The following is a 10,414-nucleotide window of genomic DNA, read 5'->3' on the forward strand; positions in this document are numbered from 1 at the left end:
TTTCCTCTCCCAAGTCAATTTCCTCCTCCACACTTGAATCTTCTGAGTCATAGGATCCAGGGCTCGTTTCCTCCCAATCTTCAGGCTCCTTAGAGAAGGAGCCCCCCATCTCTTGAGCTCTGGCTGGTCAGTAGACACTGCTCCAGTCAGTGCTGACTAGCCCTGAAGTAGCTTCAACATCACAAAGCACAGCTGCTGACATCACCATGGGCGGGGCTGCAGAGTGTAGGAGGGTAGCTGAATATGCTGTCCTTGCTTAACACCCCTTCAACATAGTTCCCAAACTGACTGGCCACCCTTCTTTATGTCCCATGTACAACTCTGATGAGGAATAAGACATGGAAAGGGAATTTCATCCATTCGTTCCCCAGGGACACCCCTTTTCTGTGGTTCACTTGATCCTTTCCCACTCTTACCCATGATCTAGTATTTTGAATTTCTTACCCCAAATCTCTCCAAAATGAGATTTTAATCATCTCAATTTCCTCCTACAAATTCCTCGTACACACCTCGAAGCCCATTCATTTCTTGGCTACTGCCAGGCAGCTTGTCCATCCACCTCCTTTTCCCCAAAGTCCATGTACATTTCTTCAGTGTTTGGTTTCCAGTCTATAATCACTGTCTTCAAGCTGTCAAGACTTCCGTGAATGAAATTTCTGTACCAAGCATACTCATCTTGTTTTAAATCTGGGAGGCATGTTCATGTTAGTAGATATAGTAACCCCACGTGGGTTTTACCAGTGGAGGGCAAGGCCTAGGTGTTCATGATGAAAGTTGTTCTGGGTTTTTATGTAGGAGGACCTGATATAAGGCCCCTGAGCTTTCCCTCCAGTAACCACACTGTGTTCTCAAAGTAAGGATCTGGGAAAAATTTTCCCCTAGCTTCTGGCATAAGTTAAAAAAAAACAATCTTAAACTCTCTCAGAGAGTTCTCCATAGAAAGACTTACTCCCCACTGGAACAGACCTTAACTGTGCCCATTCCATCTATGGGAATGGGCATTTACTTGCCTGCTAGCACCTTCTAGCCTTTCTGTATCACCTAAACAGGGGATAGATATCCAAGAAACACTTCTGAAGTTCATAGCTCAAAGACTTAAGACCATAAGATCATAGAACGTGCCCTCTAACACACATCACCAACCATTCCAATAGGACTATAGTATAATTCAGTGTATTACAACTGAAAGAACTGCAGGACACAGACTCTGAGAAATTGTGTTCAAGAAAACCAATAGACAACAAGGTAGACAAATAGAAGGACATGGCAAGAATTTAAAGCTTCTGGAATCTACTGCTATAGCAAACATTAAACATTGGTCAGCCCTTAACCAGGTTGACATAAAACATCACAGTTAAAGTTGAACTTAGTTTGTATTACTCAATACATCATGCCTGGTTTTTAACAATAAATTACAAGATATGAAAAACAACAAGAAAAATTTCTGGAAAGAAGAAGCAAGCATCAAAAGAAGACTCAGATGTGACAAAAATTTTGGATTTATCAAGCAGGAAATTTAACATAACAAAGAGTAATTTGTTAAGAAGTATAATTGAAAAGTAGATGATATGAAACATACATGAGTATTATAAGCAGAGAAACAGAAAGTTGTTCTGGGTTTTTATGTAGGAGGACATTATGAGAAAGAATAAAAATTTTGTTTGGAAAACTAAAGCAGTGCAACATAAATGAATGCTTTTGATAGGCTCATCAGAAGAACAGGCATGGTTGGGGGAAGAATCACTGAATTTGAAGATATGTCAATAGAAACTTCTTAAATTGTAATATAAAGGAGAAAAGAATAAAAAGTTAAAGAACAAAATATTCAAGAATTCTAAAATGTGTGATATATGAATTTGAATATCAGAAGGAGAAGAGAAACAGAGTAGGAAAAATATTTAAACTAGTCATGGCTAAGAATTATCCAAAATTACAGACAACAAGCCACAGATACAAGAAGCTCAAAGAACACCAAGCAGAATGAATACTAAAAAAAAATGCACTTAGACATATCATATTCAAACTGCAGAAAGATAGAGTTTAGGAAGAACCCAAAGGAAAAAAAAACTACCTTACTCTGTAGAGTAATAAAGATAAGAATCACAGTGGAGTTCTCATAAAATATTATGAAAGTAAGAAGAGATTAGAGTAAAAATTTCAAAGTGTTGAAAGAAAAAAACCCACCAGCCTAAAATTTTACATCTAATAAAAATTTCTATCAACAGTGAAAGAGAAATAAAGATGTTCTCGATCAAAATCTGAAGGAAAAAATGCCAGGAGAGTAGCCCTGTAAAGAATGTTTAAAAAGTTATCTGAGTAGAAGGAAATTATATAAGTGAGAAAATCAGATCTGTATAAACAAAGGAGGAGCACTGGAGGAGAAATGAAGAAAAATTAAAATATTTTCTTTATCTTCTTAATTGATCTAAAAGGTAATTCTTTCTTTAAAGTAATAACAGCTATAATGTATTGAGTGATTATACCCTATGGATGAGGGAAATAAAAGACAATACTGTCAATAATAGGAAGAAGAGATTAGAAAATTTTTTAAATGTTTTTTAAATTTTATTTATTTATTTATTTATTTATTTATTTATTTATATTTATTTTATTGTTTTTTTAAATGTATTTATTTAAATTAGTTTCGAGTATACAGTATGTTGGTTAGACATCTATATAATACATAAAATGATTCCCCTAATTGCTCCCTCCCTTCCCTGGCCCTCCATCTTGCCATCATATTAATGCTAACTGCATTCCCTGTGCCGCGCTCCCCATTCCTGTGACCATCTATCAACTATTAATTTGTACTTCTTTAACCCTTCACCCTATTCTCCCGGCCCCTCAACTCCCCTCCCCTCTGGCTGTCACCAAATTGTCCACTATATTTGTGAATCTGTTTTTGATTCATTTGTTCTTTTTGTTCCTTAAATTCCACATATAAGTGAAATCATATGGTATTTATCTTTCTCTGTCTGACTTATTTCACTCAGCATAATAACCTCAAGGTCCATCCATGTCGTTATAAATGGTAGGGTTTCATTTTTTTAAATGACTGAGTAACATTCCATTCTACATATGAACTATAATTTCTTTATCCAATCTTCTGTTGATGGGCATTTAGGTTGCTTCTATATGTTGACTATTGTAAATTGTGCTACCATGAATATTGGAGTGCATAGATCTTTACGAATTATTGTTTTGGTTTTCTTTGGATAAATACCCAGAAGTGCAATTGCTGGGTCAAAAGCTATATCCATTTTTAATTTTTTGAGAAACCCCCATAGTGTTTTCCATAGTGGCTGTACCAATTTGCAATCCCATCAACAGCGTACGAGAGTTCTCTTTTCTCCAAATCTTCGCCAACACTTACTGTTTTTGATTTATTGATGATAACCATTCTGACAGGTGTGAGGTGATATTTCATTGTGGTTTTAATTTGCATTTCTTTGATGCTTAGTGACCTTGAGCATCTTTTCATATGTCTATTGGCCATCTGTATTTCCTCTTTGGAGAAGTACCTGTTCAGGTCTTTTGCCCATTTTTTAATTGGATTATTTGGGTTATTTTTGGTGTTGAGTTGTATGAGGTCTTTATATATTTTGGATATTAACCCCTTGTCCCATGTATCATTAGCGGATATCTTCTCCCACAGTCAGTTGTCTTTTTGTTTTGTTGATATTTTCCTTTGCTGTACAATAACTTTTTAGTTTGATGTAGTCTAGAAATTGGAAATATTTTGTTATAAAATACCTATATTACAAGTGAAGTGGTGTGTTGTTATTTGATGGAGGACTTTGCCTGGTTATAAAAATATATTGCAAATGTTAGGGCAACCACTAAAAAATTTTACAAAGAAGAATAATAGGTAAGCTAAGAGAGGAGAGAAAATTGAATAATATATTATACTAGTTTAAAACCAGAAAATTCAGAAAAAAGGTGACAAAAACAAAGGATAATTGCAGTGAAAACTGTTTCAAAGTAAATATTAATACATATTTATAAAAATCATTTTAGTCTACAGTCATGCCACCCTGAACGTGCCTGATCTCATCTCATCTCGGACGCTAAGCAGAGTCAGACTTGGTTAGTACTTGGATGGGAGACCACCTCGGAATACCAGGTGCTGTAGGCATCAAAAAAATAATAAAATAAATAAATAAATAAATAAATAAATAAATAAATAAATAAATAAATAGATAGATAGATAGATATCATTTTAAATGGAAATGGTCTAAATATCAATTAAACACAATTATCAAAGTGGATAAAAAAACAGCTGTACATTGTGCATGAGAAACTCACTTTAAATATGGAGACTTAGATTGAAAACAAAGAAATTACAATGAAATAACATGTTAAAACCAATCTAAACAAAGCTAATATTGCTATATTAACTTCAAACAAAGCTGACTTCAGAAAAAGAAAAATTATCAGGGATAAAGAGAAATGTATTTGTCAGGGCTCCTCAGAAACAGAAACAATAGGATCTGTATATATAGAGAGCTGCCAATGGAGTCACCAGCTGGTTAAGTTTATGATAGTCCATTGACATTCTTCAAGATCCATCTGTCTTCTGCACAGGCCAAATAGGGAATGTGGTGGGAACCATCACCCCTGCATCTTTCAAGTACTTGATGATGGTACTAATCTCTGCAATCCCTCCAGGGATGCAGTATTGCTTCTAATTTATGATTTTCCTAGACAGAGGCAATTTGAAAGGCCTTTCCCACCATATTAGCCCTCACTCCATAGGTCAGAGAACCAATGTGGGGATTCTGTCAGATGCTGAGTATGTCTATTATAATTTATGCATTCTGGAACTGGTGAAATAACCATAGACTGGGGACAGAGACCCACTGGACCCACTGTGAGATGAACATGAGCCTAAACTCCATTTGAACTCGACTTCTATAAGCCCCTATTCTGACTAGAGGGTCACAGTTACATTTTAAGTCTCCCGGAATCAGTGTCAGTTCAGAGCCAGTGACCAGTAGTCTCCAAAGTTTTGATTATTTCTTTCTTTTCAAACTTTAGTTATTCTGGTAATAGGCTCCTTTGGAGAAGGCTGGGAGAAATAGTAATAGTATAAATATTTGGTAGTATACTGAGGTCCTTCCTCAACGGGTCATGACCTCTCTTCCATTTACGTGGTTCAGGGTCTGGGAAATAGCTCAAGTCTGGGACAAAAACTCATACAAGGACAATTAGGTAATTTTCATCATGGGCCTAAAACTATTACAGAAAATAAATCAAAAATTTATAATCTTCCAGAAAAGGAAGGACCAGGCTCAAATGATTTCACTGATGAATTCTACCAAACATTTACTGAAGAAATGATATCAATTGTCTATAATCTTTTCTAGGAAATAGGACCAGAGGGAACACTTTCTAACTCATTTTATAAAGTGAGCATTGCTCTCATATGAAAACCAGGTAGATATCACAAGAAAGAACTACAGCGCAATCTCTCATGAACATAGATTCAAAAATCTTCAACAAAATATTGCCTAATTGAATCCCACATGTACTAAAAAATATACACCATGACGAAGAGTGACGTATTCTAAATACGCAAGGCTGGTTTCACATTCAAAAATCAGTCAATGTAATACACATCAATAGTCTAAAGAAAAAAAATCGTGCGATAAAATAAATGGATATAAAAAAAAAGCATCTGATAATATCCAATATCTATTAATAAGTCATGTTCATAGTGCATACCCCAAACCCAGTCTAATTATAAGAAAGCATCAGACAAATACCAATTTAAGACTGTTGTGTAATATACTTGATCAATACTCCTACAAACATTGACATCAAAACTATAAGAAAAGTTTGAAAAATTGTCATTGCCCAGAGGAACCTCAGGAGACATGATAACTAAATTTAATGTGGGATCCTAGGTGAGATCTTAGAACAGAAAAAAGACATAATGTGAAAAGTAAGAAAATCTGATGAAGTAGACTTTAGTTAATACTAGTATATCAATATTTTATCATATTTATCATATTAATATAATATATTAATAATGGGGGAAATTGGATGTGGACTACACAGAAACTTTGTACTATCTTTGCAATTTTTCTGTAACTGAAACTGTTCTAAAAATATAATTTTTTTCTAAAAATTCAGTAAATGTCTGCAAAAGCACATTAAGAATGAACAACAGAGCATTGTCATAGATCTTTCAGACAATAAAATTATAAGAATATCATGAACAATTTTATGTCAATGTATTAAATATTTAGATACAACTTATAAATTTCTAGAATATAATTTACCAAAAATGACTCAGAAGGAATTTAAAACTGAATAGTTCTATCATTATTAAAGTATTTCCATTAGTCGTGGAAATTTTCTTACATTGAAGGCTACAGGTACAAAGAGCTCAACTGTTAGTTTTACCAAACATTCAAGAATGCAATAATTTCAGCATTACACAAAAAATTATTCCCAATAATGGGTACAATTTACAACTCATTCTATGAGTCTAACAAGCCCTCATTAACAAACTCTAACAAGAGTTGTATAAGAAAGAAAAATACATGTGACTCTCATTCAAAAGTATCCATGGAAAATCCTCACAATATATCAGTAATGAAAAAGGATAATAATCATTAGGTTGTGGACTAGTTTCAGAAATGCTGGTTTTGTCTTACTTGAAAATTTTAATTAATATAATGTACTACATTCCCATATTAAAAGAGGAATATTATATGATTGTCAAAATAGAGTGAAATCATTTGACAAAATTAACAATACATTCATTATAAAAACACTTAGCTAAATTCCTATAAGAGAACTTCCTTAACTTGAAAAACGACAGCTACAAAAAATACTCAGTGGTGAAACACTGAGCAATTTTCACTAAGTCTAAAACAACCCAAGGATGACCACTACCACAATTTTAGTTTAACATTTTATCGAGGTCATAGACACCATGGAAAAGTTACATTCATTAGAAATGGAGGAAAAAGATGACATTATACATATTACATGATTATTTATATAAAAATAAAGTATATAGAGATAAATTATTAGAATTAATAAGTAAGTTTAACAAGTTCTTCATAATAAAAATCATAAAAGAGAATGGTGTTTCTATGTACCATTAACAAAGAGAAAGTGCCATTTAAAAAGATAGTATCTACAGAGTCATAAAATATCAATTATCTAGTATTAAACCTAACTAAATATGTAAAGACCTCTGTGTAGAACACTATAAAACATAACTGAGAGAAATTAAAGAAGACCTAAATTAATGTTAACTATACCATATTTATAATTTGAAAAACTTAATATTTTAAAATGTCAATTGCCCCTAGTTATTCTATGAATTGAATGCAAACCCAATCTATCCATTTCTAGATATTTTTGTGGCAACTGACAAAATGAATCTAAAATGTATATAGGAATGCAAAGTAGCAAAAATGATTGAGGCATTTTTAAAGATGTCCAATGTGTCAGGACTTGGGCTATCAGATATCAAAAATAATTATAAAATTATAGCAATTAAGGCAGTGTGATATTGATGTAAGGACATTAAAGTAGACAGCACAAAAGAGAGATGGCAGAAATATTGTATATGTTTATAGGTCACCAATTTTCAATGTGGGGGGGGGCAGTTGCCATGCCAACAAGCAGGGTGTCTGAGAATTCAATTCAATTATGACACTATCTACCCAGAGATAGCCTCAGATCCCACAGGTTAAGGGCTTAGTTATAGAAGACTGCACCCCCCTCACTTCAAATGCCCTTTGCAAGCCCATGTTATCACCTATACTTCTGACCAACTAGCTATAAATCAAAGTTTCCTATGACCTTCTCCTCAGGTTCAATTAATTTGCTAGAGAGGATCACAGAACTCAGAGAAACATTTTACTTGCTAGATCACTAGTTGATTATAAAAAGGTAGAACTCAGGAATAGCCACATGGAAGAAATGTATAGGGCAACAATGGGGAAAGGGCATGGAGCTTCCATGCCTTCCCTGAGCACATCATTCTCCCCTTATCTCCATGTGTTCACTGACCAGGAAGTTCTCCCAATCCCATCTTTGGGATGAAGACTAAATATATATTTCTTATTATATATCACAATAGTACATGGAGGCTTGCATAAACGAGTGTTTGATTTATGACAAAAGTAGCATTGTAGAGAAGTGGGGAAAATTCAATTTTGTTCTTAAAGGGTGCTAAGACAATTAGGAATCTGCAGAGAAAAAATAAAAGAAAAAAACTAATACTGATTTCACCACATGCACATACATCAGTATACACAGTCTTTCTTCATTATTTACAGATTTGTATTTATGAATTCATTTGCTAACTAAAATTTATTTGTAATCCCCAACTAAATACTTGCCGTGTTTTTGTGGTCATTTATGATCATGTGGAGAGCAGTGAACTGGAGTTATCCAACACATACACTGCCAGCTCTGCCTTTCTGTTTCAGCTCTCGTACTATAAACAAATGCTCTTTTGGAGGTCTATTTTGTGCCACATTTTTCGCTTGTTTTTGATGATTTTGCTGTTTAAAATGTCCCCGAGCATACTGTTGAAGTGCTGTGTAGTGTTCCTAAGAAGGCTGTGATGTGTCTTATAGAGCAAACATGAGTGTTAATAAGCATTGTTCAGGCATGAGTTATCGTGCTGTTGGCCATGAGTTCAATGTTAATAAATCAAAAATAAGCTATATTCAGAAATAAGAAGAGGAAATTTGTCAATCTTTACATGAGGCTGCTCTGGAAAGTGCTAAAGTAACAGCTATATTGTGTGATGAAGCCATGCAAAAGGTGGAAAAGTGGCTAAATTTGTGGATTCATGAGATAACTAATTAATAAAAGGATGCTGGACAGCATCGTTGTGAGGCTAAGCCAGGGAAATTTCCAGGCACATTACCCAAGGTCACGAAAATGTTAAACTCTTTTCAAGTAATGCTGGCTGGCTGGCTTGCACATTTCAAAAGACGATATGGTGTGAAAAAACATTAAACTTGCAGGTTCTGCAGGTCAGGAGGCTGGGGAAGAATTTTAAAAATATCTGCAAAGTGTTATGCGGGTAAAAAGAAACAGGAGGAGCAGATTTCCAATGGTGGCAAGACACAATGACAAACAGTAAATGAACCTATCTAACACAAATAGAGTCTCAGTTGATGAAAATGTGACCAGAGACTGAAAGGAGCCTAATCCTGTGTTTTTCCGAAGAGTATAGTTCAGCATTTGCTAATTCAGTGTTCATAGTGGCTTTATAAAACATTACTATGAATAATGAGAATCAAATCTCTATATAGGTGCACACACACACACACACACACACACATACATCTTACAAATCAATAAGAAAAAGATAACACCACTATAGAAAAATGGACAAAATATTTGAACGGTTCCTTGAAAAATAGAGAAATTCCACATGTCCAAACATCATATGAATTAGTGCTCAGCCTTATTAGTAATTAGTAATCAGGAAAATATAAATTAAAACTATAGTCTGAGATCATTATCCACATTCCAGACTGATAAAATTTTCCAATCTCATAATATCCAGTGGTGATAATACTCTACTGGTAGGATTGCGCAATTAATACAACCACTTTGGAAAACAGTTGGGAATTATCTAGTAAAATTGAAAATGTACTTACTCTGTAGCCCAGCAGTTCCATTCTTGAGTAAATACCATAGAAAAGTGCATGTCATATATATACACACCAGAAAACATTGAAAAGAATCTCCATAGCAGTATCATTTCTAATAGCCAAAACAAAATAAATCCATAGGCACATTATTGGTGAAGCTAGGAATAATATGTGGTATTTCTTCTCATAATTAACCTAAGGCCCTAAATAAGGGGAAGTGCGCCCATATTTTCTGAATGATTATTATCCTCATTTGATTTAAAAAAAATATGGACCTCAGAGCGGGCTGCAGAGAATGGCAATGTGCTGTAGTCTAGGAGTAACAGCTTTTACTAAATTTGCTCTATTTTTAAAAGCATAACAATATTCGTTTTCTTAGGTTAAGATTTCATTTAAAATATTTTAAGTGTATTAGCCTATAAAAATCCACACAAATCTAAAGAAGCATTACCCTGCTGTTGTTATGTTTATGGGATTGTCATTTAACTCATTTAAGTTTCATTTTCCTCACCTGTTAAATGGTGATGAACAATTCCACTAGCTAGGAATGTATTAATGACTAACAGAATACCTGAATAACAGTGGCTCAACCAGATAGGAGTTACCTTCTCTCGCAATAGCAGAAATCCAAAAATCAACAGTTGCAGACATTGTTTCAGGTGCTCAATGATGACTTAAGGGATTCAGGCTCTTTCTAACTTTGTTTCACCATCATTGCCATGTGGTTGTAAGATGACTTTTGAACTTCCGGGCATCACATCTGTGTGTTACAGGTA

The 10,414-nt window shown here is 34.2% G+C and overlaps 1 pseudogene; it reads left to right on the forward strand.

Annotated features, from left to right (window-relative positions):
• Positions 1-4,016: 4,016 nt before the first annotated feature.
• On the forward strand, positions 4,017-4,135 carry LOC111732049 (annotated as a pseudogene).
• The last annotated feature ends 6,279 nt before the right edge of the window (positions 4,136-10,414 follow it).

Source organism: Pteropus vampyrus, unplaced genomic scaffold (genome assembly GCF_000151845.1).
Source record: "Pteropus vampyrus isolate Shadow unplaced genomic scaffold, Pvam_2.0 Scaffold421, whole genome shotgun sequence".
NCBI lineage: Eukaryota > Metazoa > Chordata > Mammalia > Chiroptera > Pteropodidae > Pteropus > Pteropus vampyrus.